The sequence below is a fragment of the Capsicum annuum genome, chromosome 3 (genome assembly GCF_002878395.1).
Source record: "Capsicum annuum cultivar UCD-10X-F1 chromosome 3, UCD10Xv1.1, whole genome shotgun sequence".
Classification (NCBI taxonomy): domain Eukaryota; kingdom Viridiplantae; phylum Streptophyta; class Magnoliopsida; order Solanales; family Solanaceae; genus Capsicum; species Capsicum annuum.
The window spans coordinates 206388596-206407996 of NC_061113.1; positions in this window are offsets into that span (position 1 = coordinate 206388596).

Here is a 19401-nt window from a genome sequence, read left to right on the forward strand (position 1 = left end):
CCTTGACTTCGAGTACTGGGCATACACTGGTGTGTGCCCTAGAAATAGTAGTAAACCAAAAATTAACAAACAAAACCAATAAGTTCAACAACATTAATCAATCAATTCGTATCCTTATTCCCTAGCATCGGTGCCAAAATTTAATGTCGCCCAAATTTGTTATACCTCGCATTTTTGGCTAGTGTTTGAACCTTCGTTTCTACGTGTATAAGCGATAATCTAAATGATTCCCATGAAAATATGAGTTGCATGATCTTTATCCTCATGTTTGATTTGCTTCTGAGGTGAAAAATGTTCATAAGAATCACTTAGAACAAAGTTGATCTTAGAGCCTTTGATTTTCCAAAGTTTGGCATTCAATTGTACAAGGATCTACTTTAAATGTATAGATCTTTTAATATACATAGAATTTTTTATCTTAAGAGCCACAGAATTGTAGATAATTGAATTAGATTTCCAATGATACAAATTTTGCCAAAATTCATTACCCGAGCAAAACGTTATGGCATTTTTCGTGTGAGGCAGTAAGCCGACGTGATAGCGACGCGACACGTCGGCCAGCACGTTACTGAATTTTTCACACGCTAATTCAGTTTTTAAAGGGTCTAGGGGTACTTTGGTCACTTTCCTCACCCAAATTCGCTCATAAACTTAATTTTAGCTCTCAAAAGCAATATACACTCAATTATTTATCTTTTCTCTCAAAGAAACATCCTAGCCTCCTGAAGAACACCAAGAACATCAATTTTTCTTCAAGAAAAGCAAGAACTCAAGTTTTCTAATTCAAGAATGCTTTCAAGATTGTGTTTTCCCTTCAAGATTAAAACTTTAAGGTATGTTGGAGTTCATCCATGGGTCCTCTTTCACTCATGGAGCCCAAAAACTCTTTTCTTTTAATTAAAAAATGAATTTTTCATTATTATGGTATTTTGTATGTTTAAGAAAGATTGAATTTAATGTTTTCATGGTGGTTTAATCCAAATCTGCCAATGTATGATTCCATGAGAGATTTTAAATTCCTCATGCTATGAATTTGAATTTTCAATTCTTTATTCAAGTAAATTCCATGATGGAACCTAAATTCATGATGTTTGGCAATATTTCCAAGTTTTAAATTCATGCCTTCCACATATTTGATGAAATTCCCATATCATGTTAAGTTAATTTCAAAATGAATCCCCAAGTTATGAATTTTTCCATGTAACTCTATTATTCCTTCATGATTAAGAGATTCTTATGTTAAAGTTATGGACTTTACATGTTTTGATGAAATACCCATGTCCTATTTCAAGCGAATTATATGTGAATTTCCAATTCATGATTTTAGTTATGTAATCGAGTCCAGAGGGTATTCAATACCCAAAAATCTAACTGTTCACCTGATACGCCCAAATTACAATTCTCTCATGAGAGAGTAAGCGGTCGCTATCAAATATAAAACCCAACTAGGTTGAGTGTCGAATCCCATAGGGAATACCGTATTCACTAAGTATGTGATTGTTATCAAATAGTTGATCAAAGGTTTCTGGGTAGAAAGGGTTTTGATTTATGAATTATATCCTAAATAAATTGTAACAGAGTTGTTCCAACTAATGATTCTTTTAGCAAGTTGTAATTCAATGATATTAAACAAACTAGAGTTATGGTTATCAACATGCTTAAACAGTTAGGGTTGTGATCTACTTTTTAGTTTCAATTAGTAACTTCAATTGCAAGAGTAGTTGAATCCTATTGTTTACGCATTAGTTTCTCAACCTAAATGGATAATTTATCCTGTAATTTTCTCAAACTTAAAGAATGCATTGATTATTCAACTATTTTCTCATGTAGGTTAATCCTATTAAGGCATTTGCCATTAATCCAAAGGTTAAAGCCTCTAGATTCTATGTAAACCTTTTCTTTTCCCAACAAACACTTTTCTATTCGAACAAGTGATGTTCTTGGGCTCACCTTTCAAGTTTGCAACCAAGAAAAGTCATTAAAATGAAGAAAAGTTTATGCAATGTCAATTACCCATGGAAATCAATTAGAATCACAACCCAAATCAGTTTTTCACATCAAGGCTCCCATAACCCTAGTTATAGGAGCTTAGCCACACATCTCCATAAAAGAAAGAGAAAAATTCTTTGTATTATTCATAAATAAATTTAGAATTCACTTATAAAAGTTACAAGGATTAGTTCTTGAATCTTCAATAGAAATGGAATGATTAGATCCACCAGTTTTGCATGATTCACAAAATACTACCTTACAGAGTTTCAAAGATGGAAAAATAAGGTAGCAACATTCAAGATAAAAGAAATAAAACCCTAACTGGGTATTTATATGTTCCCAAGTATTGAAGATTTAAAATTTAAGCTCAGAAAAAGCCACACCCAAGTTAACGGCCTGACTGACGGCCCGTCCGAGGCCTGATGGTCCGTTGCACGGGCTGTCATTTGATGTCCAAAAATACCAGGTTCTGTTAAGATCTAATGGTTTTTGGAAGACCATCACTGGACTGACGGTCCGTCGCCTTGGCCGTCGTTGGATCTTCTGAAATCCTAAATTCTGGTTAAGCCTAACGACCAAGTTGGCGGACCGTCGCAAGTCTGACGGTCCGCCACTTGGATAGTCATCGAGGTCACTTGGTTTCTTCATTTTGTCTTGTTCTGGCGGTCACCCTGGTGGTCCGTCACATGGCCAACGATCCTCTAGTTTGCCCATTAGAGGTATTTTTATGCTATTTTTCCATGTTTCTTCTGTGGTTTACTCCTTAACCTGAAAGCACTCAAATCCAGTGTTAAATACAACTTTAGTTTCTTAAAAACACATAATTTTTCCAAGAAAAAGATGCAAAATATTCTGTCAAAAGTCGAAATATCAACACCCTCAACTTAAGATAATTTCTTGTCCTCAAGCAACTCAGCACTAAAATGCAAACATGAACAATACAATGACTGGCAACTATTGAACTAGACTTAGTACAACCATTCACTCTTCATTCACACATATGTGCTCAACACGTTAGGATCTACAACCTACAATTATTCAATATCAGCACACACACAATCATTGGGATTATATCCTACAGAGACTAGCAAGACTATGTAAAACTCAAGTTTCTCTCACCGCAATGAAGTCCACCATTCATTATCTTTTGTGGACACAATCTAAACTGTCACACTCAGTAAAGAAGTTACAAGCATAGTCTACATACCCATAGTCTTGCCCTTACTATCTAACGCTCCCTTATAGTTGATTCACCAAGATCAAGTAGGTCTTTTTCAGGTTTGTAAAGAGGCTTCGGGCTAGGTAAGGATAGATTTTGGTAAAAGTGACTCATCATATAGACATGGCCCTCTTTTCCCTTGCATTCTTACTCACCCAAGCTACTATCTACCAGTTTATTTACAACTTCTATTATTTAGCCTTATTTTGACATAACCTTTTTTTTAACAAACATCAGCCACCCTCAACTTATGCTGATGCAATCAGGGCCAAATGCTTTCAAAATTAAGTTCTAAACCAACTTTTCGTTAGATGCTCAACAACTTGACAATAGTCACCCTCAACTTAGGTGTTTTCCCTGAGTTAAGATGCACAATGTCTAATATTGGACCAGGGCTAGAGTTAGGTGCTAACACTCTAAAGAGAGTTAATTTGAGTTATTGGTAATAAAGAAAACTACTACAAGCTCAAAAAGGTTCAAATGTGGAAAATGTTTTTTGGTGGTATTAATTATTTTGGTTAAGTGGACTAAATGTACAAAGAGGCCTGCTATCCTACCCTATTGAATCAACAACAAGAAAACCTCAATGAATTGGGCAAGTTATAAGTACTATACTATGCAAGAATTAAAGACAAATCCTCGCACACACAGAGGCAACTGAGTTAAACTTAGTCAACTGCTCTAAGGATTTCCATTACATGATTTATGAACATCTCACATATTAATGCCAGTTACAGAATCACTTAAGGTTGCTCGCATATGTCAAATGACTAGAGTAAATAATCACACATACATGCTCACAACCTTATGCAAATATCACTCATCATTCATATATACAACAAAATTTAGAAATAAAAGACACTTTTATTTTATAAATAGACATAACAAACGGAACTTAGAAAAAGAAAAATATAATCCTAAACATGCCGATTCTACTAAATAGCTCATGGGAGGAAAAGACTTCGAAAACACAACCCCCCATGGTACAAGTACACCACCCCCATAGTGTAATACATGTTTTGTTCTCAAATGCATAAAATTTTAAGTACAGAGGAGGGGAAATACTTGCAATGCCTCTTATTCATCTGAGGAATCTGTGAAATGTGGTAAGGCTCCAGTGTCCTCACCTGTTGCAATGATGACCCCCATGGTGGTGGGGGTACTCATATACTCTCTCTCTAGAATCGGAGGTATCACACCCCGTACTGGGTCTGAAGTCGGCCCCCTAACTAGGGTGAAACTGGTAGATACTCCAGCCATTTCATCTTCTACCTTCTTTCTTCTTCTCTCTTCATCTCTCCTTAATATTTCTGAGGCTTTCTTTAGATCATAATATTCTCATTCCTTCAGGGTCATTGCTTCTCTCTTTCTTCTCTTTTCAACTTTCTTTTTAGCATGTTCATTTACCTATTGCTTTCTCATGTCTTTCAATGGTCTTCCCATCAGATCAACAATGTCTTCATCTTCATCACTCATTACTAAGGCCAGATAAAAATAGGTTGTTGTAGCTGCCTGCTCTTTAATTCTTCGATGTCATCTGTGCTTTCTTAAACTCTACTATGAACTTAGCCAAGTCTGGTATGGATATTGAATCCAGCCTTTTGTTGATTCGCTCCTCCATGTGATCCATTATCATCTGAATGTCTTGGAATGGACGGATTACCTTAGCTATAATTCTATCAGCAAAAGGCTTGAATTCTGCAGCCCAAGTGTCCAGCTGCCTATTGAATTTCTTTTGTAATTTCACAGACTTGGTAAAGTTTTCCTGCGTCGACCTATATTCTGTAAATTCTAACTTAGCCATTGATGGTGCAGATTTTAACCCTGTAGACATACTTGATGGTACATAATCAGGTGGTACATAAGTGGTAATCGGCAATGGCATACCTATTGGAATTTTCAAGGTATCTAGGGCTGGTGCTGACTGAGTCTTATAGGCTGGAGGTTTGGTGACCCTCATTTCAAACTTTGAGTCATCCTTGGACTTCACAATATCCTGTTTATGTGTCACCCAGACCTCATTATCTATCTCATAAATCAGAGGCACACACATCTGCCTGTATAATATCGTGATTAAACACGGGAATAGTAGTGCATTGGCTACCTTACATGCTCCCACGAATAGCTCATCGACAATATCTGACTGAAATTAATCTCTAGTCCTGAAAGTAAACTAAATAAAGCACAGCCCGATGACTATCCATATTACCATCACTTCCGGTTAGCATAAGTCTCAATCAAACCACAGCCCACCAAAACTTAGCTCTAAAGCTAAGGAAAAACTTTGTTATATGCTCACGTGGGTTTGTTGCCCAAGAAAGATTACCATCATCAGTCGATAATCCAGCCAACCAAGGTCTTTAGGAAGATGTAGAACGCAGACAGAACTCGAGTTCTGGAATAGTAGGTGGGGCTTCATAGTCTGGCCCAAACAGCATCCTGTTGATTGTTTGGCTGAGATTCAATATTAACTCCCCAAACTAGAATTGAGTCCCTGTTCTGCAGATCTAAAATCTTTGAGCCTTTTTGAACATCCTTTTCTGCCAACACCAAATAGTTAGCAAAAAATTCCCTAACCAAATTCGGCTGATATGACCCAGGTGGCTTGCTCATCCAAGCCAACTCATACTCATTGAACCGGCGCTCCAATTTAGGGTACTCGTGTAACTTAGATGTCACTATCTGGTACTCCTCAGAGAATGGTCTTTTGATTGTCCTATTTTCCATCGGTGTCAGTACATCATAGAACTTGTCCCTTGCTCCCTCGAGTTGCTATCTGATGGCCTCCCTTATTTTAGGGTCCTTACATCTGATTAAGTTGGCATCCTCAGGATCAGTCTCCATATCAGTCTCTTCTTTTTGTGCTTCCATATTGATAGCCTCAATTTCATCCTCAACTGGCTTTGGATAAGACGTAACTACCCTTGCCTCATCGGGGCTTGAGCTAGTACTGCTAGTTCTACTCTCACTCTCCTCTTTAGACTAAAAAAGTGTAGAAAGTGTCCGATCTCTTTGGCGAGTGTTGAAGGCTGGTGCCTCCTCGCTCCAGAAAGGTTTTCCTCTTCCTCTTTCCCGACCACCACCTCTGGTCAATGGGAGTTTTCATTCCATAATGCCTATAACAGATAAAAGGAATCAGTTGGCAAGTCAAACAAATGGAAAATAGTAAAAAATATGGATTTATGGTCATCCCGATGGTCCGTCAGTGTTGTGACGGTCTGTCGGTCTGACCGTCATCCTTAACCAGTGAGTCAATTAATTTAGAGGCTTGTGATGGGCAAACTGGCGGTCCGTCGGGTAACTGATGGTCTGCCAAGTTGGTCGTCACCCCTTATCCAGTGAACAATAAACTTGGGCCTAGTCCGATGGTCTATCCGGTGGTCCGTCGAAGTAGCGACGGTCTGCCAAGAATAACTGTCGGTAACCCCTTCAGTACAAAATTTCTTTTGGACATTTTTTCGAACACCTGGTAGACATCTTTTGATTAGCAACATTATAATGACATTAATTCAATACTTAGATGTAAATTTTCCTATTTCAAACACCTGGGTTACTCAGACTTTGTCCAAAATATAGTTTACCAGGGTTCAACACTCATTCAATCCACAACGAGGCAAGAGAAGAGAAGAAGATGAATTTCCCTTTTAGAACTCTTGAAATCATCACATAACTAATCTCATTAATGAAACAAAAGAGAGAAGTGTTATAATCAAACCTTGATTTCGCAAAAACTTCTCTCTACTTGCTTGCAACTTTAGAAAATCAAACTAACTTAAGGCTCTAGTAAGTGATTTCAACTTTGGTTGTGATGAAGAGAAAGAGAGGGGTGATGTTGTTTAAATAGAGAGAAAAAGAAGAGGGAGAGTCCTTTAGAATAACTGATTCTTTAAATACAAAGGGAGTTAAACAGTTTCAAAATTTGAAAAGGTGGCAACGTATGTAACCACTTGTTTTTATCCTTTAAAAGACGTTTGGGTTGGTTTTTTGTGCATTAAATAGTATTTCAACATAGACCGACTCAACCCAAAATTAAGGTTTCATTAACGGCTAACCTGAAGGTCCGTCAGGTTTGCGATGGTTTGCCAAGTTGGCCGTCTCAGCTTCAATGTGATGGTTGATCCGATGGTCTATTGAGTATCCGACGGTACATCGATCTGTCCGTCAGGTTGTTCCAGTGTCCCAGAATTTCAACTTCAATCTGACGGTAGATATGATGGTCCGTTAAGCTTGTGACGGTCTATCAATCTCTCCGTCGACCTCCTTTTCAACTGTGAACTCCTTTCTTTCTATATTTTTAATTCTGCACACTTCATCAACACATCAAAAATACACAAAAATACCAAATAAACTCTAGCTATGCTTACAACAACACTTTGTAGGTTACTTCCCACTAGCGCCAGAATTAATATAGCGGTATGACTTAGTTATCTCAATTACTCAGACTTCATTGAGATAGATAGTAGTTGTACACTTTATCGAGTCTATTGGACCGATATACAACTTCAGTCATTGCCCATTCACTTTGAAGACGCTTTTGTTTTCATTTGTTAGTTCAACTACTCCAGACGAGTAGACTTGATTAACTTGGAATGGACTCGACCATTTTGATTTAAGCTTACCTGGAAGCAACTTCAATCTGGAGTTTAAGAGAAGCACCCAATCACCCTTTTGAAAGTCTCTTTTTAAAATCCTTCGGTCATGGTACTTTTTATCATCTCTTTGTAAAGATCTGCCCTTTCATATGCACAGAGATGGAACTCATCCATCTCGTTCAGCTCTCCCAGTCTCAACTGCACTGCCTCACTCTAATTCAAATTCAGCCTCCTAAGTACCCACGGTGCCTCATGCTCTAATTCAATTGGCAAATGACATGCTTTGCCATAAACCAGTTGGTATGGTGACAAGCCGATGGGTGTCTTGAAAGCTGTTCGGTATGCCCATAAGTCATCATCCAGCTTCCTAGACCAGTCTTGTCTACTAGTATTCACTATTTTAGCAAGGATGGCTTTGATCTCTCTATTTGAAATCTTCACTTGCCCAGTCGTTTGTGGGTAGTATGGAATTGCTACCTTCTGTTGCTTAACATCATACTTTGCTAAGGCAGCTCAAAATACTCGGTTGCAAAAATGAGATCCACCATCGCTTATAATGGTGAGTGGCACCCGAAATCGGGAGAAGATGTTCCTTTTAAGGAAAACAACCATTGGAAAACAACCATTCTCTTCCCTTCGTTGTCAGCCAAAGCAATGGCTTTAACCCATTTTGATGCATAATCAATAGCAACTGGAATGTATTTTTATCCCATATGAGCTGACAAAAGGCCCCATGAAGTCGATGCCCCAAACGTCGAATAATTCTACTTCCATTATTTTTCTCAAAGGCATTTCATGGCGCTTGGAGATTGACCCGTACCTCTGACATTGGTCATATCTTCTCACGAACTCATAAGCATCATCGAATAAAGTCGGCCAATAGTAGCCACTTTGCAGCACCTTTTGAGCAGTACGATCACCTATAGGGTGACCTCCAACTGGGGAAGCATGACATACATCCAAGATACTCAACATATCTACTTCTGGAACACACCCCTTTATGATATTATCAGAACATCACCAAAATAGGTACGGCTGGTGCCAGAAGTAATGAGTCATATCATGGAGAAACTTCTTTCTTTGATAAAAAGAAAGACTCTCTGGAATCATCTCACTTACCACGTAATTTGCAAAATCTGCATACCAAGGTATCTTTTCCAGAACAGCCGCCAAGATTTCCTCATCCCAAAACTGCATCATTAATCTCCAATTCATATCTAACTTGTTGCTCCTTTTCCAGCCCAGACAGATGGTCCACAACCTGGTTTTCACAACTTTTTTTATCTTTGACTTCGAAGTCAATTCTTGAAGCAGCAGCACCCATCTAATCAACCTTGGTTTAGCATCCCTTTTCGCAGTCAAAATCTCAAGGTTGCATGGTCAGTGTGGACCACCACCTTGGTTCCTAGAAAATATGCTTGAAATTTTTCAAAAACATAGACCACTACAAGAAGTTCCTGCTCAGTAACGGTGTAGTTCTTTTGGGCTCCTTTTAATGCTTTGTTTGCATAGTAGATAGGATAAAACAATTTATCCCTCTTTTGGCCAAGTACAACCCCAAGTGCAACACCGCTTGCATCACACATAATCTCTAATGGTTTTGACCAATCCGGTGCAACAATAATAGGGGCGTCAACTAGCTTCTTTTCAAGACATTCAAATGCTTTCAAGCAATCATCATAAAAGTTGAACTTAGCATTCTTCTCCAAAAGCTTGAAAAGTATATTTGCAATGTTCGAGAAATCCTTTATAAATCTCCGATAGAAACCCGCGTGACCGAGGAAACTACGCACCCTTTTTATTGAAATAAAAGGTGGTAGCTTTTCAATGATCTCGACCTTAGCTCGGTCGACCTCAATCCCCTTGGCTGAAATTTTATGCCTAAGAAAAATGCGCTCCTTCACCATAAAGTGGCATTTCTCCCAATTAAGCATAAAATTAAATTCTTCACACCTCTGCAAGGCTCTACTAAGATTCACCAAACAAAGCTAAAAAGAATCACCTACCATAAAAAAGTCATCCATGAACACCTCCAAGGTGTCTTCAACCATATCTGAGAAAATAGACATCATGCACCGTTGAAAGGTAGCGGGTACATTACACATTCCAAACGACATCCGCTTAAATGTAAAAGTACCACACAGGCAGGTGAATGTCATTTTCTCCTGATCCTCCGGGGAAATAAAAATCTGATTATAACCAGAATATCCATCCAAAAAATAGTACCAACTTCTTTCCGTCAGCTGATCAAGCATCTGATCCATAAAAGGCATTGGGAAGTGGTCCTTTAACGTCCATGAGTTGAGTTTCAATAATCCATGCAAACTTTCTGCCCAGCGATAGGTTTGAGTAGTATCAACTCATTCTTCTCATTCGCTACAACAGTTATGCCCCCTTTCTTGGGCACACATTATACAGGACTTACCCACTTGCTATCAGAAATGGATATACAACTCTTGCATCAAGCCATTTGATGATTTCCTTCTCAACTACCTCTTACATAGGCAGGTTAAGACTTTGTTGATGCTCAATTATTGGTGTGCAGTCCTCCTCCAATTGAATTTTATAAGTGCAAATACCTGGAGGGATGCCAATAATATCCGCGATAGTCCATCCTATTGCCATTTTGCACCTCCAAAGCACCAAAATAAGTGCCTCTATATGCTGCTTACCCAAATCAGCCGCAATGATGACAGGTAGAGTGTTATCACTACCTAGAAACATGTATTGGAGATAGCCTGGCAATTTCTTCAATTCCAACACCGGTGGCTCCTCAATAGACGGCTTTGTCGGTGGTGTTGGGTAATTTTTAAGATCCAGATCAAGCTTCTTAGGATCAAAAGAGTATGATCCCACTCCCATTAAAGCACAAATAATCTCCCCATACTCTTCAATTTCTTTACTATAAAAATTCTTCAGAACTGCAACTAAGGGCTCAACTACAAATTTCTCCTCTATCGACACTTCCTGCTCATCCTCATAATAAACATCAACAATAGAGAACACGCTCATCTGCTAATGCTATATCATATATTGGCACACATCAAATCGCACCACTTTACCATTCAACTTGAATAGGAGCTCATTAGCTCACAAATCAATAAGCACACTTACAGTTGCAAGCAAAAGTCGACCAAAGATTATAGGTACCTAAAAATCCACCTCACAATCCAGAATAACAAACTCTGCGGGAAATATGAAACTGGATACCTTTACTAGAACATCATATAATATTCCCACAGGCCACTTCACTGATCTGTCCACCATCACAAGTCGCATGTTTATGGGTGTAGGATCCCCAAAATCTAACTTCTTATAAACAGCTAGTGGTATCAGATTAATGCTTGCTCCCAGATCACATAAGGCCTTAGCAAAATCAAGAGACCCAATAAAACAAGGGATGGTGCCCTGGTCTGCCTTCTTCTGCACCAAGGATCTTATAGAAATAGAACTACAATGGTAAAGATTATCCACCGATTCATAGCTTGCTGCTCTCTTCTTTGTCACAAGATCCTTCATAAATTTAGCATATCCTGGAATCTGCTCAAGTGCCTCTACCAAAGGCACATTCACTGTTAGTTGCTTCAACATTGCCATAAATTTACTAAACTTTGTATAATCAGACTTTTTTTTCAATCTATGAGGAAAGGAAGGTGGTGGTTTTGGAAAGTAGTCACCACTGCTTCTTTTTTCTTGTCTTTCCCTTTTTCTAACTCATCAACCGATTGATGATTAGAAAGAATATCAATACCATCCAGTTTCTCATACTCTACTGGATAACTTTATTCATGCTTAATATCTTCTTTGATCACCTCTTCGATCACAGCTTTGCCCAAAAAAGGGCCTAGTAATATCTTACCACTCTGTGTGGTAACTACAATGCAAGAGTTATCATTACGAGGATTCTGAACTATATCACTTGACAAAGTTTCGATCTTCCACTGATTTAATACTTCTAAGAGTTGGCTCATTTACTGCTCCAACTATTTGATAGAAGTAGAGTGTGAGTTTACCAACTGACTCATGAAAGACAAATCACTCTTCATAGTAGTCACCTCAAAGTTGGTAGCCTCAACTCCTTTTAATAGTTTATCCATCATGTCCTCCAAGGACATTTTTACAGAGCTTGTCGTCGTAGTATCTCAACTTTCGGGTGGTACATATAGTCCACTCCTGTAATTTTTGCTCTTCCAGTTTCCTTGATCCCTATCCTTAAAACCAGCCTTGTCATAATAGTTCTGACCTTGATTTCCTTGGATATTGCCTCAAACTCCCCCCGACCCCTCCCTGATTGTTTAGATAGTTCACCTCTTCTTCCGAATCAGAGTCAGCTCTACCTTCGGATGCAAAAATTTCACCTTCTCTATTTCTCCAGATAATAAATGTTTAGTCAGTAAATCCATCTAGATTTTCAAGTGTGCCATATCCTAATCATGTTCCTACTCTTTTTTGCATTGTTTTGAAGTCATACAATAGACACAGTAGGGCTTGTTACCACAAAATCCCTAGTATACTAAACTCTACTTTATTTGGTCATCCTATCGAGCATCTCCAAGGCTACTAGAAAAGTGAGATCCACAAATGATTCTCTTGTAGCATTATCTACAACTAGCTTCGTAATAGAGTTTAAGGCCTTATAGAGAGTCTCCATCAAATGAATATCCATCATATTATGATTCAAGCATTGCATCAGCTTTTTCTTAAACCTGTCCCAGGTCTCGTGAAAAGCTTCGATTGGAAGTTCACAAAAGTTGCTGATCTCATCCCTTAACTATACCCTCCTGGAAGGTGGAAAGAACCTTTCTAGGAAAGCCTCTTTCAACTACCTCCAGTTAGTTATAGAATCGGGAGTCAGTTCATTAAGCCATAATGTGGCCTCCCCAGACAGAGACAACAAAAACAAACACAGGAGGATAACATTCTGACTCACTCCTGGGTTATCCAAAGAGTTGCAAATGGTGACAAAGTTCACCAAATGCATGTTAGGATCATCTCCTGGAAGGCCACCGAATAATCTCTTAAGATAAAGGAGTTGAATTATCATGCTGGTGATACTAAATTTAGCTCCAGGTGCTAGAGGTGGAAGAATAATAGCTACGATTTCACCTGATCCATCTATTCCATCCTCATCATCGTTAAGATCAAATTATACCAGCTGTCGATCCTGCCTCGCCCTAAAGGGACATTTATATTTACATTTTGATTCACTAGTGTAGCCACATTCTCTGCACACCTTGGGTTGACAGGATCTAACAGATCATCACCCCCCAAAATCATCATCATCAGGATTAGGATGACACATCGGTTGGCCATCATTCTGCTGATTAAGTTGAGCTCTAGTCAGAGCAGCTAGTATTTTCACATCTTGGGGGTCTGTCATTCTGCCAATCAACTGCGGTTCCATATGTACTGGTAATAATGTTGCACCCAATCTCCATGTACTTGTCATACACAATAAATACCCTGAACAAAACCAAAAACAACAAACAAAGGTAAAATTTAGGAAATTTGACCAAAGGTCAATTAACAAACACAAACTTAATTGACAACCGTATTCCCCAACAACGGCGCCAAAATTTGATACGCACAAATTACAACTCTATTATAAGATATTAAGTGATCGCTGTCAAATATAGAACCCAACTAGGTTGGGTGTTGAATCCCACGGGAAATACTGTGTTCACTAAGTATTGTGATTGTTATCAGACTATTGATCAAAGGTTCCTAAGTAAAAGGGGTTTTGATTTATGAATTATAGCCTAAATACATTGTAATAGAGTTGTTCCAATTAATGATTCTTTTTGCAAGTAGTAATTCAATGATATTAAACAAACTAGAGTTATGGTTACCAAGATGCTTAAATATTTAGGGTTGTGATTCACTTTTTAGTTCCAATTAGTAATTTCAATTGCAAGAGTAGTTGAATCCTATTGTTTACCCATTAGTTTCTCAACCTAAATGGATAATTTATCCATTAATTTTCTCAAACTTAAAGAATGCATTGATTATTCAACTATTTTCTCATGTAGGTTAATCCTATTAAGGCATTTGCCATTAATTCAATGGTTAAAACCTCTAGATCCTATGTAAACCCTTTCTTTTTCCAACAAATACTTTTCTATTCAAACAAGTGATGTTCTTGGGCTCACCTTTCAAGTTTGTAATCAAGAAAAGTCATTAAAATTAAGAAGAGTTTATGCAATGTCAATTAGCCATGAAAATCAATTAGAATCACAACCCAAATTAGTTTTTCACATCAAGGCTCCCATAACCCTAGTTATAGGAGCTTAGCCACACATCTCCATAGAAGAAAGAGAAAAAGTCTTTGTACTATTTATAAATAAATTCAAAATTCACTTACAAAAGTTACAAGGATTAGTTCTTGAATCTTCAATAGAAATAAAATGATTAGATCCACCAGTTTTGCTTGATTCATAGAATACTACCTTACTGAGTTTTAAAGATGGAAAAAAAAGGTAGCAACATTCAAGATAAAAGAAATAAAACCCTAACTAGGTATTTATATGTTCCCAGGTATAGAAAATTTAAAATTCAAACTCAGAAAAAGCCGCACCCAAGTTAACGGCCTGACTGATGGTCCATCGAAGGCCTGACGGTCCATTACACGGGCTGTCGGTTGATGTTAAAAAATACCAGGTTCTATTTAGGTCTGACGGTTATGTTGGCGGACCGTCGCTGGACTGACAGTTCATCGCCTTGTCTGTCGCTGGGTCTTCTGAAATCTGAATTCTGGTTAATACTGACGGCCAAGTTGGCAGACCATCGCAAGTCTGACGGTCCGCGATGATCCACCACTTGGACAGTCACCGAGTTCACTTGGTTTTTTCATTTTGTCTTGTTCTGGTGGTCCGTCGCATGGCTGACGGTCCGCCAATTTGCCCGCCATAGGTCTTTTTATGCTATTTTTCTAGGTTTCTTTTGTGGTTTACTCCTTAACCTGAAAGCACTCAAATCCAGTGTTAAATACAACTTTAGTTGCTTGAAAACACACAATTTTTCCACGAAAAAGATGCAAAATATTCCATCAAAAGCCAGAACATCATCACCTAGATCTACAATAGTTACAGGATAGTCTCAGTAATATGACGATCAGTAGTACTCAATCAGTATAGAACTCAGTGTATTTAGTCAGACATCAGAACTTAGTAAACTCAGTCCAGTTCAGTCAGTTAACACGATCAGTAATAGTTCTGTCAAGCCTAGTACCATCTAGAAATTAGTTAGTGTCTACTCAGTTGGGAGTAGGAATCAACACCAAGTGAACCCAGTATTCATGCAGTATCCATGTTTTATCATATTTCAGCTTCAGTTATACATATATTATTAAAGCAAGTTTACAGAAACTAAGTGTAGAGATTCACCATCTTATCAGAGAATATTTGTCACTTGTGCTTTAAGATATTTCAGTTTTCAGTTTATTCCAACCTATTAGTGAGTCTACTTACACTTAACATGCACGTTTTATGTTTACGTATGAAATTAATTTTACTTATTGCATTAACCCCTGCATACTCAGTACATTCCAGAAGTACTAATCCACATATATATCTATGTGCTACATTGTCTCATAATGTAGGTACTAGTTGTAGCCCACACATCACGATCAGATAGTTGCACATTCCAGCCAGCAGATGATGAGTTCTCCTACTTCAGGAACTCCAGATAATTTTAGTTCATGTACAATTTATTTATTTTCATAAATATTGATTAGTGGTAGTTGGAGGCATATCCCAGCTATCTATAGTCAATATAGTAGAGGCTTTATAGATATCCGTCAGAGTCAGTCATGTAATTTTAGTTTCATTCTTCAGATTTATCATATTATAAAGCTTTATCATTATTGTAACTATTTTAGATTTTTAGTATGATTATGTTTTCGCATAGCAGAACAACTATTTATTATGTTATAATTTAGTTGCTTAACAGTATGCCAGTTCATGGGTTAGCTTGGGATCACTTGTGGTTCCAAGCACCGTGTAACGACTAGGGTATAGTCTCGGGTTGTTACAAAATTACACCTCCAAGAAAGTATAAAGCAGTCATTTGTCAAATATAGAACCCAATAAGGTTGGGGTTGATCCCATGAAGAATAGGTCAAAAATCTATCACGACCTTGCTGATGTAATTAGAAATTGCAGAAAGTAAATGGGAGGTTCATGTAGAAGTAAGAGTAACAGTAAAAATGCTGGGTAATTAGCGTTGCTATCAATATGCTGGGTAATTAGAGTTGCTATCAATATGAGATAATCACTAGTACTGTGTTCTCCCTAATTTCATAACTCCACAGATTGTTCATGCTTGTCAAACTATCTCGGTGTCTTGTATGCAAAATATAAGAAGTTGTATATCACATAACCATCTCTCGACCTTGGTTTGAGTGAATTTCACTCATCTCCTCTTAGTCTTAGAGTGTCACATTACTAACCCTTATTTTTTATCTCAAATTAACTATATTTTCTAGGTCGTAAGTTAAATAGATGAAGATTGTTAGCTTCAAATTTCTATTGTGATTTCTTTATCCTAATCTCTACCTCTCTCGATAAAGTATCAAATACAACAACTTCCTAATGTTTGCAACCGTCAAGAAAGCAATCAAAACCAAAGAAATCCCAATACATGCAACAACACTAATTTAGAATGACTTTGCACTAAAGCTACTTTGTTAATCCATCAGGGTTTCGACAACCCTAGTTATTTAGTTTAGATGCCCATGATTGTAATAAAACACATAGATTTTATATATGAAAGAATAATGATAAACTTACGAAGAATAATAATAAAAATCCAAAATCTCATATTAATTATAAATCATAAAAACCAAGAACATTAATTCCAAGATCAATAATGTATCTTAGAACTCAAAATAATGTAAAAATGTATAAAGTACGTAAGCTACTGTAAAAGATTCCCAAGGGTATTTATAGATACATTTGAAAATCTATCCTAAACAGTGTAAGAAACTTGTGTCGCACCAAACCATGAGGTAACTTATGGGTCATAGGTTGTACCTACGGGGCATAAGTAGGCTCGTGGAAATTAGATAAATATTTAGACTGTAGAACACCTACCTACGATTTGTAGATTTACCAATACCTTGTAGGTAGGGGCATAGAAATCATACCATGATCAACAACTTTCAGAATCTTAAGAGCTTTTTCCTACTTGGCCACCTATGGGCTCATAGGTACTACCTAAGAGCCATAGGTTGCTCGTAGGCAGCCTCTCAGCTATTCTTCATCCCTTATTGGCTCCGAACCCTATTTTCCTACAAAGCACAACACATCTAAAAAAAAAATACTTAAGTAATTGCACAATTTTCTTGTCTTAAGCATCAAAAGTGTCATGATACCATGGAACATCAGGTAGCTCAAATAAGTTGCTCACCCTTGAAATCTAAATCACAAATTAGAATCATAATTGAGGTCTTGTAGGAGCCACTGAAATATGTGTTGCACTCAATAAAAGTAAGAGTTCGTGTAGTATCAACACACTAGAATAACAATGTATTAGTAGGGTCATCTGGCCATCCCAAGATGAGAATATGAATATTAACCAAAACGTAGTATAAGAAGTTAATCCATGCTCATTCTAACCTCACCAAGCATAAGTCAAGCCAAGTTGAACAATAATCAAACATATAAATATATTTTTTGGTTCACTCATGGAACTGTCAAACTCACACAAACCTTGTACATACACGATATAGGTATCATATCCACCCTCTAGTCATGACCTGCAGGGACAAATTTCATCCATGTACCAATATCTCAGACACAAGTGTGTGCCAATATTACTACACTAATAAGCTAAGAGAATATTCAAATATCGAAACATTTCTTATTTAACCATAAGGTATGTCAAAATCATACAACAAGATGAATTCATTCAATTAACAACACCAAATAAAATGCATTAACAAGCATACTAAGAAGTAGCTAATATTCACATATAGTATAAATTGGATTAAACTACAATACCATAACCTACCTAAACCAAACCTGCATAACTTCACTAAGTCAGGGCCTTGCCCTTCTGTGTAATTTTTGCTTGATCTCGGTCTAGATAAATCATACAAACACTTAATTAACAAAATGGCCTACCACATTGGAGATTATAACTCAAACCCAATTCTAAGGCTAAGTTCATGGTTATTTCTTCCCCTTTCAAGGGCTTTTCTACCTTAATTCAACTAAAACTACCAATTTTATGGATAACTTAGTGAATTAATGACATGAAAGAATAATTAACAATAATTAATCAAAATTCATTGATTTTATGCTCAATTTAATCCCTTGCACCAAAAATCCAATAAAAATTAGAGCTTAATCCTCCCTAAACTACACAAACTAGCAATGCTAAGATTAGATTAGTGATTACAAGTTAACGGGAATGATATCCATACATTAATGAAGGAAAATGATAATTACCTGATGAATTTCATCCAAAATTGCCTCTCTCTTTCCGAAAAATAAATTTTAGAAAAATAAATCATTTTGAGGAGTTTTTAAAATAAATTAAAAAATTTTGTTGCTACATAGGCATTTCCTAGACACTATAGTTGAATTTCTTTTGCTTTTGGACATGTCGTTATAGCGACATGGGTGGGGCATAATGCTTGGTTTCTATCTGAATTTTTATTTTTCACAACACACCTTAATTCCAAGGCATACCAAATAATATCCTTTATGCTAAGACTAAATTTAAGAGTTCTACTTATCAAAATTCAATTTCATAAAATCCTAGGGTTTTTTTATCGTATTATCTAACTAGAAATCAAATAAAACACCACCATACTTAACTCTTTTATTCTTGGATTTTCCAAGACTGTACCACTCTTAGATTTCATCTGAAATTAGCCTAGCTTAAGATTTAAAGTTTAAATTCAGAATGAATTTTAGCATGAAGGTTCAAACGATGGTCTCACACGTAATGATGAAAAAGGTCATTTAAACTACAATACTGTAATACCCCAGAAAATTTTTCATTGAAATTTTGTGCGTAAACGTGTTGGATTCTATCTTCTAGAATGAATTATAAATTTTTCCATGCGTAATGTCTTATATTATGACCCATCATTGCGTACAGTATCGAATAAGCTTTCCAACGATATATGGATCATCCAAAACGGACACCCGAGCGACAAGTTATGAACATTCCAATCGAACTGTGAATAGTAGTGAACAGTAAAACGTGCAGGAAAAAGTAATGAGGTCTGGCGTATTTTTTCTCAAACTTTAAACGATCATAACTCCTTGAACATAATGATCTGGGTGATCTACTATACATCAACGAAAATCTCTGCGAGTCCTCTTTCCAATGAAATTAGTTTTATCCAATTTTTCTATCGGAGAAAAAAGTTATGGTCGATCTACTTCAGCCTATCAAAAGCAAATATTTGGGTCAACTTCAAATGATCATAACTCCTCATACACAATGATCTGGGTGAGATACTATATATCAACAGAAAGATATGAGAGTCCTCTTTCTAATGAAATTAGTTTTATCCAATTTAGATATCGGAGTAAAACGTTATGGTTGATCTACTTCAGACTATCAAAACAGTCCACCAAAGGATAG